This window comes from Pelobates fuscus, chromosome 4 (assembly GCF_036172605.1).
Source record: "Pelobates fuscus isolate aPelFus1 chromosome 4, aPelFus1.pri, whole genome shotgun sequence".
Lineage (NCBI taxonomy): Eukaryota > Metazoa > Chordata > Amphibia > Anura > Pelobatidae > Pelobates > Pelobates fuscus.
The window spans coordinates 308701844-308717984 of NC_086320.1; positions in this window are offsets into that span (position 1 = coordinate 308701844).

Genomic DNA, 16141 nt, shown 5'->3' on the forward strand with positions numbered 1-16141 from the left:
TGGCCACCTCTATCCTCACTCCCGTAGTGCCCCTATAAAAACCCACTTATAGGTCTCACAACCACGTGGTGCGGGAAACAAGCAATGCCTACTTGAATCCCCCTCTCCACAAATTAAATAATCAGGAGAGCCCCCAACTCAGCGCTCAAAGCTGGAGGATCCGCCGCTCTGCAACAGAGCTACGTGCACAATGAGGCTAGCTAGGCTATCAAAGTGACACATGAAGGATCACAGGAAACTATGAGTCTACACAGTCTCCACAGTTCCAACAAACCTATTTTTCCATACAGCCACAGCCACGAGGCTCCTAAAAGAAGTAAACAGGCAAAGAAGACCCCCAGGAAAACTTCCACAGGTCAACCCCCCTTTTTCCCTACAGCCACAGCCACGTGGCTCCTAAAAGGAGTAAACAGGCAACAGGACTCCAGGCAAATCCCCCGGGTCCACCCCCCCTTTATCCCAAAAGGGGCAACAGACAAACACAGGACCCCCAGGCAAACTACCACGGGTCCACCCCCCCCCCCCCTTATCCTAAAGGGGAGACAAATAAACACTCAGCCCGGGCACTCAAACTAGACCATGCCAATACAGACACACCCAGGCAACAGATAGACTAAATGCAGGTAAACAAATGGGTAATGAGACCCCGGGCAAGATATTACCTGTCTTTGATGTCCTCCCGGGAAGCAGTCACAGAGACGTGGACGGGTCAATCAAAGGGGCCGGAACATACCGGTGGCTCTGCAGAAGTCTCTACCGTGTACCTGGAGGTGATCAATCTCCTTTCCTTCCCCCCGGATTCCTCCGTCCACTCGCGTCTTCCTTAGGACGGCTCACCGGCCAGACATAGCCCGGGGTCCCTGTTTGGGCACCAAAGTTGTTATGGTACTTTTTCAGTAAACCAAAATGTTTAAATGTCTATCTGTTCCTGTCCAAATTAAAGAAAATTGAATTGCGTATATACGCTGAAGTAATTCAGTCTGACACACAGAGTTCAGGTTAAAATAACTTCGAGGAAATTTATTGGCAAGTGAAGTCAGAGCGGGCGCGCAGGCCCTTTTAAGAGACATTTTGCGTCATCATTGATTATCAAGATATCAGTAAATAAACATCATTAATTGGATTAATTGTTAAGTGTCTGGATTAGTGTCCACCTATCAATATAATTAATTGGCTCAAAAACTAAGTGGTTAGCTTCGTGTCCACCCACCGAGAGGTGGTATTATTTTGGACACGGGTGGGGACAAGGGGCTCAAACGCCATCTCCCTTAGCATGAGGTTTACTCGGTGGAAAAAGGGGGGGCTTGAGCGTCATTTTACACAGTCAGTGATGTCAGGTCTTGTGGTCAGGTGCAAGGTCTCTTATGAATAGAACATTTCATTACTACAGTGTTCTCATGGCCTTCGAATTATACTATGTTGCGAGTTAGGGGAAATTCAGCAGTTCCTGGGTAGTCATGTCTTTATGGAGAATACAGTCTTTGTCTATTGTGTTAGATGTGCTGGGAAATTCTGTCATGTAATGTAGTTTTGAAATGGAGAAGTCAGGTTATGAGGACAAAATGGAGGATTTGTCACAGTATCAGGTTAAAACGGAGTTAGTGCAATAATTCAATACAAGTTCAATAAAGATTTTTTAATAATTCTACATCAAGATCACATGCAATCATTAAAAGTGTTTTTGAATGTGTGACACTTTGGTAACACGCGTAAGCACTTTATTTCCTAAATGGTCTTGGAGCCAATGAGTGATGTCTGTCTATTGGCCTGTCCATTTGTCCATGATCAAGGAATAATATATTGACTGGGTGACTATCCAGTTGAAAGAAACCACCTCACGATCTACTAGTGAATGTGTATTACAATATATTAAAACAGAAACATTAAAACACTATGTTTAAATCAGTGGTCTCAAAGTCAGTTTACCTGAGGGCAACTGGCTAAGTTGTCATCTTCCATAGGGTGACTGAGCTCTCAATGGAGGCTGCTATCCTGTACCAGCCAGCCTTGTCAAAACTTTGGTACACAATTATCCAATGCCGAACTTTACTATAGACGCTAACAGAAGCACAAAACAAACCGTCAACCAAAGCTAACTGGCCATCTCAACCACAGCAAACAAAATGGTGTGAATACAGCCCTGATGCACCAGACATCAATATTCGGTTTGGGCATTTGTGGGCACTGGGCAACATTAAAGTATTTAGGGGCACAGAAATTGTCCTGGACAGGTACTCTGTGGACCCTTGTTTAAAGTATACATAGTAAACAATTTTTAACACACAACTCTTTTTAGTATACAGCTCAAAGAAAGAGAAGAAATAGTAACAACTTTAAGACTGCAAAACCAGTTATTAAATTATTAGTTTATGACTCATATGGGGTTATTTACTACATTTGGAATTGAGAAGAAACGACAAGGGACTTACAAAATTAAATTCAAAGTAGTCATATTCAAATATGTCTCTAATTAAGCTACTATTCATTAAGTGAATACCCTTAACAGAAAATAATAATCTGTAAAAAGTAAAACCCTGTGATTATTTCCTCCAGTAGCTGTTTGGTACGTTTTTTTGCCAGAGCTTTTGCTACCAGCACTGTTTTAATTATGGTAATTTGCAATATTTGACCATCTTTGTAGTAATAATCTGCAGAGATAGATCATTTAAAAAACATATAATTGCCTTATTCAGAGCATTACTATGTTGTAACTTTTGAATGTAGCTAAATGACATGGAATCCTCAGAACATGTCAGATAATAATTTGCCTGTGGATGGAGCAGCTGCATCAGTGAAGCAGTGAGTAATGCGATAAGCCTACTGATAAATGATGCCTAGTCTTGCAATCAGGGGCATGCAGCTCTACTACTTCCTAGGAGACCATGCGGCGTTATGACATTATATCCTAGTTAAGACATGAAATAAACAAATGGGTTGAATATTAAAAATAGAGTTATCATGGCATGCTAATACAAATTCAAATTAAATCTGACAGTGAAATCAGAATTATTTCTCCATGATTAACAGATCTCATTTTGAGCGATCATTAGTTTTTGAGTATGTTCATATTCAATGACTTAATAGATCAGGCAGGGAATGAGCTTATAAAGCAGTTCACTTACATTGTTATTTATTTTAGAATATTGTTTATATTTTCCGAGGGATTAAAAAAATCTATATTATTTTGTATTTTGTTGTGAAACAAACACACACACACACACACACATACACACACACACACACACACACACCCCTCCCCTCCCCCCTAGGTGTTGAGGCATATTTGCCCTTGCATTGAGTGTTACCCCTAACCAAGGGGGCAGCGGGTGAAAGGGGTGTGGGTGAAGGTCTAAGGCCCGTGTCAGGATAGCGGCAGTGTAGTTAGAACTTTGAACACAAAAGAGAAGGAGATAAAAGAAATGAACGTAGAAATGAACAACATCAGATTAATTTCGGAGCCCTCTGCAGGGCCAGCACAAGAAGCGTCAGCACCGGTCTTAGTTAGGTGTCAGGTTGACTTCTTGCTAAGTACGTTGGAGGGAAGGGTGCCACTGCGGCCAGGTCCCAGGTGCTAGTTGAGGCTTGTGGGTTCGTGCTTGAGGTTGGCTCCAATAATCCCAGTGAAGAGAGGAGATTTGTTGCTTCTGCTGCTAAGGTGATTGTATGGGTCGTTCTCTTGTGGGATCTCGTTGCTCCCTTTCTGCATGGTATGTCGGCTGTGCGCAGGGAATGCGTGATCTCACTGAGGGATTTGCTCCATTGTAATGTGGCTTTTGTTAGATCTTGGTAAAAGGATAACTGTGAGTCCTCAAAAGGGAGCGGTGTCTTGCCCCTCAGTGCTGTCATGTTGTGTCCCTTGCCGTGAGATGAAGAGCATTTGAGAATGACATCCCGCGCCTGAGTGGGTGATGTTTTAAGTAAGGTAGACAGACAATATATGCCTTCCATGTTGATCTTTCGAGCTACAGCAGGAGGTAGAAGGGACGAGAGTAATAAAATCCTTTTTAAAGTATAATTTTTACGTTTTAAAATAAATATGGTTTAGTGTGAGTTGGTATGAATACCTAAATACGTCTTAAAATAATTTATGTTGAATATTTTGTTGTTTGTTTTCTATTTTCACTCATTAAATCAAGCCTGTGATGTGAAAAGAACAACAACTACACCATAGGGTACTATACAAGTGTGCCACAAGAGTATAATAACATGCAAAATATGCAGACTATATAATAATCCACGAATTTTGTCTTCATAAATATAATAAGGACTTTATTTTATATAAGAATGTGACCCTGGTTCAAATTACACTGTGATCATCTAAAGGCTAAATCCTGTTACTCTGTCTATCCCAGAGCATTTAAACTCCACATAGAATATACAAACATTGCAGTCCAGAAAATAGCCCAAACAAGTTCATTTTCTGTGAGTGAGGATTAAATAAATGCAGCCACCCCAGAGGAATCGGTTCTTCAAATGTACACGTTTATCCATAACTGTTTCTAGAACTGGTAGAGAAATTTGTCTGTTTGAAAACTGGAATCCCATTGGTACAATTTAATTTCTTTGATTCTCATTTTAAAAGATACCAGCTATGCTATTCAAACTGGTTAAATAAAGTATCATATACAATTTAACCAGAACACAGTGCACACAAACACAATAGTACAAAACACAGTTTTCACTAATACAATTCAGGTTTAGGCTACTTAAATAATTTAAAACATCTACCCAGAAATAGTCTGGAGTGTTGAAGCAACTGCCTTGATTTTTATTGAACATATACATAGAAATACTTGAATGCATAATTAAGTAATGAAAATAATATAAAGTGTTTGAGAGGGGAGAGAGTGTCTCTTTAATTCTGTAAGAGGTTTCCTCTCCCCTCTCAGTGGTAGCGGACTTGAATAGCCTACATCTAGGCTGGTAAAAATAAGGGGGTTAGGTTTGAAATCTGCCCTGTTTCAGCAGGGTTTGCACATGCTTGATGGCCTTTAAGAAGAAATTTCAGAGATTTCCATTGAATGGCCGTTTGGGGCGCAAAACCAGCTGCCCATGAGTGGAGGCAAGCGATTGGCTTCTCTATTCAGGGGCCATCATTGGCTCATAGAACCAGGGAGTGGAGTTACATTGCCCATAAAAGAGAGAAATAAAAAAAACATCTTGGAACTAGCACAGGGAGCGAATACAGCAGCAGCAGCTCCTGGCCCCTTCCAAATGTAAGTGTATAATATTATCATTTTCTCTCCCCCCCTAATAGCCCCTGTAACTGCCTGAGGGCTGATTAAGCAAGGAAATGTATTCAAACATATAACTAATATATATGAGGCCAGGGAAGCCCATGGATGAGAAGGGCATGGGGACATTTTGACACACAACACTGTGCTGTCTGTCACTAATAGTTTTAATAGACAAAGAGAGAGAGGGAGAGATGGAGCATTATACAGGGACATGCACTGTGTGGGTGTCAGGAATGGATGTACCCTAACACACAAACCTAAAGGAAACAGTAAATGAACACGTACCGGTCCTTAGAGTGGCCAGGCTAGTGTCTAAAAGAGAGAATCAATAGTCAGGCCAAGGTCAGGATAATAGAGAGCAAGAATGGTCAAACAAGCTGGGGGTCAGAAAACAGTAAATTCAATCCGCAGTATAAACATACTCTCAGGTACCAAGAACTAGGACAGAGCAAGGAAACAATGACAACAAGGAAGTACATATAACCATTACTGGGTTGTGATTGGTTACAGAGGGCCATAATGTCACAATACAAAGTGCCACATAGACTGACATTACAAAAGGAGACCAATGGAAAGGTTCTATGTCATATATGATGTCATAATGAGCCACCAGGAAGCAACAGATGAGTCATAATGAGGCACGAGTCATAATAAGGCACCAGGAAACTAGGGATGCATGGGTGTACATCAGAACATAGAAGAGACATCATTTCTGTGATTGCACTGTGCAGCAGGGGAAAGATATAGTGACAGTAGATATCTCTGTATTGCAGCTCTGTGTAATCCATCAAAATAATCTTGCCTTTGTGGGATAGTTATTGGTATCTTCTTATTCTGTTCAGCTCTTATTGTTATGGACAGAAAACACAAGACGCATTTATACGAATACACATACCCTATACTGACCTGTTACATTCATCTCCCAACCAAATCTATACCTCCCCAACATCAGCATCCTGTAAAGGTGGGCGGGGTAAAAGGTAGTGGGCCATTTACGCGATCATGTCACTGGCATTGCCCAGGTGGGACCACCTAGAGAGGGGTGCAGATTGGTCAGCCAGGGGTAAATACATGCCAAGCTGTTTGCCAATCATACAGACTGGATAAATAAAGGCGGACTATGCAGACAGAGCTGTTTGAACTTGACATCCACCCCTGGCTTTACCTGTTGGGTGGGTATCTCTGTAGTCTATCCAGCTCTTATGTTTACCTGTTGTATTGGTATCTTTGTATTGTGCCCAGCTCTGTGTATTATATCTCAGGTTTTTCTCAGCTGTGTTTGTGGCATGGTTATCTCTGTATGATATGTGGCTCTGTGTATTTTATAGATATATTTATGTTGTTCCCAGCTTTATTTATTGTATGAGCATCTCTGTATTATGCTCAGCTCTCTGTATTGCATGAGTATCTTTATAATGTATAGGCATGAGTAAAATTCTGGGGCAAGAGTCCCCACCATCAAGGCACCCCACCATCTTAAAACTTCAACAGCTGCCACTGAATGGTTTGTTTTTGAGGATCTACCTTTTTATGATGGATTTCTAATGCATTACAGCCTTGTCTAGCCTCGGGGCTGGCGCAACCATAAGGCAGCACAGGTCTTAGGGTGCACCGAACCAGGGGGGACAGCCTCTGCGTGATCTGCAGTAGAGGAGAACACAGCACAGCGCTCAGTACCATATTAACAGCATTATGGGCCCCCAGATAAAGCAGTGCACTGGGGCCCTGCCTACACAACAACTAAGAGGAATAAAAATGTAAATTATCTATAAAATAAAGCTTATTATTTATTGGTACCTTCAGCAAATGCAATACATACATACACACAGACTGCTAAACACGGCCACAGACTGCTGAACACATTCACACACAGACTGCTGAATGCATGCACACACCGACTGCTGTATACACGCACACACCAACAGCTGAATACACACGCACACAGACTGCTGAGTACACACGTACACAGACTGCTGAGTACACACACAAACAGACTGCTGAGTACACACAGACAGACTGCTGAGTACACACAAACTGCTGAATACATACACATAGTGCACTGAATACACACACATACAGACTGCTGAATACACACACAGACGGCTGAATATACACAGGCTTCTGAAACACACACAGACTGCTGAATACATACACACTGCTGAATACACACACACACACACACACAGACTGCTGAATACACGCAAAGATACTGCTAAATACACACAGTCTGCTGAATACACAAAGACTGCTGAATACACATACACAGACTGCTAAATACACACACACAGACTGCTAAGTAGACACATACTGCTGAATACACCCAGACTGCAGTGGGTCCTGCAGAACTTAGACCTATTACAGAATTAAAGAGACACAGATTTTTTTTTTAACATACATATAGGCAATAGCTGGGGTATGTTAATCTACTTTTGTCCCATGATTTTTTAGCTTAACCCCCTCCTCCCAAGAAAAAGAATCTTAGTGTTTCAAAACTATTTAATATTACTTCCCATATAAAATCTGGTGGGACGCTGGTCCAAGTTCCCCTATCGATGAGCCACCACTGCAGCTGGAGTCTGCTCCCTAAGCAAAACAAAAATTACAGCACAGTTTTTAAATTTTTCTTTAAAGCTCAGAATGGCTCCACCAATAACATTTACAGTGACCAAATAACACGTCTATATTTCATTATAGCAATACAATTTTTTATTACATTTTTGTTTGATTATACTTATCTATTTAATGTCAAGCACCCACCGTGGTGAATATATAATGGAAGAATGACTTATTCTTACACAATCAGAGATGTCAACGGCCAATGCTCAATGATGATCATTGTTCCTATCTACGGTACAAAACACTTTGATTAGTTAACATTGTATGGTTTTATATTGAAAACAAGTGAAAATAATCTTATCATTTGCATATGTATACCACAGAAAAAAATAAAAAATGATGGTATAATTTGTGTTTAGCAACCTGATAATGAATTAGCTTTTAGGAAATATATGTTCATTATAGAATATCTGCATTTATGCCCCCTGTAAATTGGTTTTCTTACATAATCGTTTTTTTTTTCATATACTTGAAAATCCAATCTCTTTGTTCCCCAAAACAGTTGTTATAATCATGTCTTAGTACAATTCCTTGTCTGCTCCTAACAGGCAATTATCTACTGATACACAGACCTTGAATCAAAGGTCAGGAAATACAATGACCTTATGTCTCCTTTCCTGAGGACAAATCCCATAGCAACTCACCACCCCCACTATCTAGTCTAGCAATGTCCCGTCAACATCCTGTATCTATCATTGTCTGAATGTTTAGGGACAGTTAGCAAATCTGTCACTGAGGGACATAATTTATCAATTATCATCCATATTTATGTGTTTTTCCTGATAAAAATATAATATCTCCCAAATGTCCCTGTTTGTGTGGGATAGTCCCTATTTAGAGCCTGAATCCCTCTTTTCTATCCTAATGGCCGTTTTTTTCTCTGTCCTTCAACCTTTTGAGGTATATGAGTGTATAACAGCTTCACAGGAATAAAACTTACGTAAATATATCTGCAAACGACAATAAATATCAACTCCCGGTATAACGTATGTATGTTGCATAAACGTAAAAAAAAAAAACGAAATAAAACCATTTATGTAAAAAAAAAAAAAACAACAACAACAAATGTGTTAAGAAGTTAGTCTGTGGTAAATAAGATACTTTGGTCTAAACTATATTTTCACTTTCATAAATGGTTACAAGTGACCTGTGAAATTACTTAAAATGTATCATACAGTTCTACCCCCTGGTCCATGTTTCTAAATGTCCCTCATTGAAATGTTGATTGTATACATAATACATATGCCTATTTTAATTATTTATTTTGTATTATTTTAATGTATTTCTACCATCACCACTGTGAAAGCCATTCCAAAAAGCTGTCATGTGGTAGGTTATATATGGATGTTGCCATTTGACCTGTCAATAATAATGTAATAAGAGACCTTTTAAAATGATATAATATTATGGAGAATATTTTACTTGTGTAATATTTTTATATTTTCTGATATTTTAATGTATTAAATAATAATTTTAAAAGTTTGTTTAACCCCTTAAGGATCAAACTTCTGAAATAAAAGGGAATCATGACATGTCACACATGTCATGTGTCCTTAAGGGGTTAAATAAAAAAATAAATAATTTGGAAAGCTTATCCATTAATATTAATTCGAGGCCATAGCTATTCACTAAACTATGAATTGCCAGAAATTCACAAGAGAACTGCAAATGTAAGAGCTCGTGTAATAGATAATCTGGAAGCATGGGTGGCTTGGAGATTTGTTTTGCATTTTTTAAATTTTGGACTGAAATTTACAATTGCTCTGTGAATATCTGACCATTTGTAGTTTAGTTAGTAATCCCACAATGTCTAGTGAATAGACTCCTAAACAACACAATTGATTTATTTTTCTTCTCTTAAATCTGATGTGCTATTTGCGGATGCCTCTATATTCCATATGCCATATTTCTTGATGCTGAATACATAATTACATAGTTACATAGCTGAAAAGAGACTTGCGTCCATCAAGTTCAGCCTTCCTCACATTTGTTTTTTTGCTGTTGATCCAAAAGAAGGAAAAAAAAACAGTTTGAAGCACTTCCAATTTTGCAACAAGCTAGGAAAAAAATTCCTTCTTGACCCCAGAATGGCAGTCAGATTTATCCTTGGATCAAGCAGTTATTACCCTACATTGAAAAATTATATCCTCGAATATTCTGTTTTTGCAAGTATGCATCTAGTTGCTGTTTGAACATCTGTATGGACTCTGATAAAACCACTTCTTCAGGCAGAGAATTCCACATCCTTATTGTTCTTACAGTAAAAAAACCTTTCCTTTGCTTTAGACGAAATCTCCTTTCTTCCAGTCTAAACGCATGACCTCGTGTCCTATGTAAAGTCCGGTTTGTGAATAGATTTCCACACAATGGTTTGTATTGACCCCGAATATATTTGTATATTCTACATGTTCTAGTAGAAACGATACATTCGTCACTGATCACTGATGAATGTCAGATTGCTTGCTGCAGTTAGACATTGTGCCCATTGTGGTTGATGTTGATAATAGTGGTGGTTCGTCCATAGAGGCACTTAGTGTACGCCCTCACTAAATAATTGTGATCATAAAAAAAATAAAAAGGATTATTATTTTTCGACTACAGCAGGGACTGGTTCACTGACAATGAATGCAGGCTGTCTAGATAAGCTATTGAGAGCAGTGGACATATGCAGGTTGTAGGGTTGTGTGTGGGGGAGAAGCTCTTTGTGTGGTTGCGGGCTTGTGGTGTTGGCTCTAGTGGGGTTATGTGTGGATGGAGCTGTTTGTGGTGTAGTATGTGTGTGCATGTGAATAGGGGCTGTAGTCAGTGGTGGGATTCAGCCGTTTCGCACTGGTTTGTGCAAACCTGTTACTAACATTTAACAAGTTTGCCGAACCGGCGGCAAAACCGGCCCCCCATATTCTATACATACACTGTCACCCTCTCACACACACCATCCCACTCAAACTGCCACCCATACACACACACACTGTCACCCTCACTATAGGCAGAGAGAAGGCACAGAGAGGCTAAGGGCAGAGACATGGCACAGGGAGGCTGGTGGCAGAGAGGGGTCACTGGCAGGGTGTTTGAGGGCACATGGCATTAGCAGGCATTTTGGAGGCACATGTGGCATGATATACAAATTTGATGTATTTACTGGCATAATATTCTGGATTTATGCATTTACTGCTCATTGGCATGATATGCCACGTTTAGCATTTACTGCTCATTGGCATAATATATGCAGTTTATGTATGTATTGCTCATTGGCATGACATACCAAGTATATGTAATTACTGCTTTTATTGGCATGATGTACCAAGTGTACGCATTTATGTCAATCTTTCTTTATTGAAGCAAGCATTGAAATGGGTACAGAATAAAGAAGAAGGGACATACAGTATGTTTACAGGCTGGGAACATGCTAACAAGTTGTCACAGCTCCTTTGAGCGATAGCTTCTTTTTTTTTTTTTTTTTTTTTTTTTTTTTGTGTCAATCATATTTTATCGGTAAGGTTTCACCGGTAACAAAAACAGCAATTTCACATAAGTCACACGGAAATGTAGATTGATCCTTTTACAACATAATAACAGTTAAACTTTTGAGGTGCCGAAATAGGATGCCGATTTCTGGGAAGCTTAGGTAACAGAATTGGCTTTGGCCAGAACACTCGTTTGCTTCCCCCTGGGTTTGCTTGGGTTTATTCGGGCGACTCTGTGGTCGGCAGTTCCCATTCCCAGATCCCCACTTATTAACAACAGATTTCTAGTGTTTCCATTTCGGGGTTAACTCCTTACTACCCCAGAACCTACGTCGTGTCAGGGTATGTGTACTCTTTGTGTGCACGGGTGGTCCAAACGGGACCAGATTCCGTTGCTGTGTGTAGTTATTGGAACAGTGTGTCCCCTGGGCGTCTTACTTATGGTTTGAGCAGCCCCATGTGTTACCCTGCTCGGTGGAGTGTCCTTTCAGGGGTATCGGTCATGTCTGGTGGGCCATGGCTGTCCATGGGTTTGTGTCTAGGTGGTGGCCTACTATCACGTCTATGTCCGTCTGGCTAGCTTCCCTTGACTTCTAGGTCCCCTCAAAGAGGTTTTGTTCCGTATCATGTCGTGTGGTCCGGATCTCGGTTTTGAACACCTAGGTGCGAATAAAGTTACCTGTCCGTCAGAGTGAAGTACAGTCAGTTAGGGGGCCAGATTCCTCTGGCGTCTAGTAGTATGAAAGGTCCGTCACGTTAAGGGTTGGTGGAGGGGAAGAGGGGGGAGGGGGCGAGCATAGTCGGTACAGGGGGGAGAAAAGAAGGGGGGGGGGAAGTCTAGAACCCGGGTGAGGTCTCCTCCGGCTATTTAGCTACTTTATTTCCTTAGCGCTGGGTATAGTCCGACCAAACTGCGCAGTTCGGGTAGCCATTCCGGCTCTCTGCCTATCCCGGGGATTTTACGCGATTCCCCTGGAGATGTAAAGTCGCCAGGGGTACCATTGCAATGCGCACTTATCTGAGCGTCCCTGCAGAGAGGCTGTCAGTATCTCCATATCATAGACGCTCTCCACCTTGTCCACCCATTGTCTAAACGAGGGTGTCGTTGTGCGTTTCCAATGTAGGGGAATCAATGCTTTCGCTGCATTCAACAGATGTATGGTGAGAGAGTGTTTATATTTCTGCGTGGGTATGGGAGTGTGATGTAGAAGCATTGTCATGGGTTGTAGAGGGATGGGATCGCCTGTGACTTCTCTAATTTTCGTGTTTATCATCTGCCAGTATGTTACTATGCGTGGACAAGACCACCAGATGTGCAGATTCGTTCCCAGGGCCGTGCCGCACCTCCAGCAGTCACCCGCACCAGCTCCACCGAAGTGCCTAAGGGTGTCCGGAGTCCGATACCAGTGCGATAATAGCTTATATCCAGTCTCTTGGATCTTTGAGCTGATCGAGCACTTGTGGGTTAAGCGGACTATTTTGTCCCATTCCTGGTCCGAGAGTTGTGTACCTGTCTCTCTTTCCCACTTGCTCTTGTATCCCAGTGGGTAGGAGTCTTGGGCCTCTCTCAGAGAGTCGCACATGCGCGACACCCCATGGTCTATGTGACCTCTTTTTGTGCATATTTTTTCAAAATCCGTCAGTTGCCTATGAAGGTGGTCCTTTCCAGCTAAGCTGGTGACATACGATTGCACCTGGTGGTACCGAAAGATGTCTAATTGTGTGGGCCGTGTGTCTCCGAGCAGGTCCTCAAGGGGACGGAGTCGCCCCCTCGAGCACCACTGATCTAGGTATATCCAGTTCGCCTGATGAAAGTTCCGCAGTGCCGTCGGGTGGAGTCCCCCTGCTAGATTTGGGTTGCATGCGATCGGGGTCAACGGGTTCGGTGATGTAGTGAGCCGATGGGTGTAACGAACCTTGCACCAGACATTGAGCGTCGCGTCTATCATGGGGTTGCCCGTCCGCAGTTCTGCGAACGTGGTGCCCCCCAACCACAGTCTCGAGGGGATTGTACCTCCTGTTTGCTGCAGTTCCATAGCCACCCAGCGCTTTGGGCTCTTGTCTACATGCCAGTCTGTGAGCCTGTGCAAGTGTGTGGCTTTATAGTAAGTGGACGCCGAGGGCAGTCCCAGTCCCCCGGATTGTTTAGGTCTCTCCATCGTCGACTTGCGGACCCGCGAGGGTCTATGATTCCAGATGAACCCACGGATCGCTGTATCCAGCGATTTAAAGAATGATTGTGGGATTAAAAGTGGCAGGGTGGCAAAGAGATACAGCAACCGTGGCAACACGTTCATCTTGATCGCGTTAATCCTCCCGAACCAGGTGATATAGTAAGCCGTCCAGCGGTGGAGGTCTGATTGTATGTTCCGGAGGAGGGGCAGGAAATTCAGTTGGTAGGTTTGTGAAAGGTCTTTCGGTAGCCAGGTACCGAGGTACCGTATCTTCTCCGTGCACCACGAGAAGGCAAACTGGTTGCCTAGTCTGTGGGCTTCGCCTTCGTCCTTCATTATCGGCATCGCCTCCGACTTGTCAAGGTTCAATTTCAGGTTTGACACCTGGCGGTATTCGTCAAAAGCCTTTAGTAGGTTGGGCACGGAGACCAGAGGTTGTTCCAAAAAGAACAACATGTCGTCGGCGTATGCCGCTACCCGATGTTCCTCTGTGCCCATGCGAACCCCCGTTATACCCCCGTCCCGTCTGACCGCCTCCAGGAATGGTTCCAGGGTGAGGGCAAACAGGAGGGGGGACAGGGGACAGCCTTGTCGCGTTCCATTACATATCGGGAAAGACCGCGTGAGGGCTCCGTTTATCCGTATCCGGGCAGTCGGAGTGGTGTACAGGGCCGAGATCCACATGCGCATATATGGACCAAAGCCCATGTGATGCAGCGTTTCCTTCAGGTATGTCCAATCCACCCGATCAAACGCCTTTTCGGCGTCCGTCGAGAGGAGGACGACGTCTCGCTTTCCGGCCCGTGCGTTATGAATTATGTTTAGCGCTCGGATGGTGTCGTCTCGTGCTTCCCTGCCTGGAATGAAGCCGACCTGATCCGGGTGGATCAGGTCGGGCAGTAACCGGGATATCCTCAGGGAAAGGGCCTTCGTGAACAATTTTAGATCTGCGTTAAGCAGTGAGATCGGCCTATAGCTGGCACAATTGCTCGGGTCTTTCCCTTCCTTGGGGATCACCGTGACTACAGCCGCTAGGGTGTCCGTGGGGAACGCACCCCCTTCTCGCAGGGCGTTTAGGCCAGTCAGAAGTCTCGGTAGGAGCTCCTCTTGGAACGTCCGTAAGTAAGTCAGGGGGAGGCCGTCTGGACCCGGTGCTCGGTGTGGTTTCGAACGTTTCATTGCAGTCGCTAGTTCTTCAAGGGTGAGGGGGTTGTCCAGCTCCTCCGCGAGTGCCGGTGTGAGTTTACGTGTTACATGGTGAGCTAGATAGTCCGTTACTCGTCGGTAATGGGTCTGTGCAGCAGCACCCTGTTGGGTCTGGGATTGGTTGTACAGGTCCGCATAATAGGACCTGAAAGCGTCCAGAATGCCCTCAGGCATCCCCGTAGTTCGCCCATTTGGTGTATGGATTTTGTGTATGTGTTGGGATCTACGCTTTTCCTGGAGCATCTTCGCCAGGAGTTTGCCGCTTTTGTTGGAGTGCTCATAGAAGAACCTGGCGGATTTTCGCATGGTGTGCAGCAGGCCCTGGGAAAGGTGGTTCGTGAGTGCTCTGCGGGCTTCTGTGAGCCGTAAATGTATGTTGTCGTCTAGTGTGTGCTTATGTGAGTTTTCTAAGTCTGCTATCTGTTTCGTGAGGTCTGTAAGCTCGCGTGCCCTGTCTTTCCTGCGCTGTGTGCACACGGAAATGAAGTGCCCTCGGACTACGCATTTATGGGCCTCCCACAGTGTCAGGGGGGACATGTCTACTGTGTCATTTTCCTCAAAGTAGTTCCTGATAGTCTGACGGGCAATGGTACAGGTCCCTAGGTCGTCCAGCAGGGACTCATTGAGCCTCCATTGGCGTTCCATGGGTTTGAGCAGTGGAGATTTTATTTCCACCGCGACTGGTGCGTGGTCTGACTGATAAATAAGTCCTATATTAGCCTCCCGGAGAAGAGGCAGGCTACCCTGGGGCATGAATATGTAATCTATCCTGCTGTATTGTTTGTGCATCGGGGAATAGTAAGAAAAATCTTTGTCCTCCGGGTGCGCCGCCCTCCAGCAGTCCACTAACCCAGCTTTGGTCAGGGAACGTCTGATCGATCTAAGGCAGTGTTCCGGGACCGTACTAGCTCCCCGAGAGGAGTCCATGCGCGGGTCAAGAGGGACATTAAGGTCCCCTGCCAGCACCACGAGGCCTTCCTTGAACCTGTCCAGTTTAATCAGTGTCTTGGCTATGAATGTGTGTTGTTGCCTGTTGGGGCTATAGATGCACGCGAACGTGTGGGGAACGTCTCCAATGGAGCCTTTAAGGAAGATGTATCGACCCCCCGGATCAATGAGAGTAGCCTTGTGTTGGAAATGTACCGAGTGGGCGAATAAAATCGCCACACCCACCTTCTTCATGTCTGGGTGGTTGGCAAAGTAACCCTGTGGAAAGCGTCTATTTTCCAGTTTTGGCGCGGAAGAACCGCGGAAATGCGTCTCCTGCAGGAACGCTATGGACACCCTGTCGGCCCATAACCTGCGCAGCAATTGAGCTCGTTTCTCAGGGAGGTTAAGACCCCTAACATTGTGGGACCAGAGCTTAAGCAGCGCCGGTTTAAAGGACTCCATAGTCTCTTCGCGAGAGTCCCCCGCCCGGGCTCAGCGGGGTATCGTAAGGGAA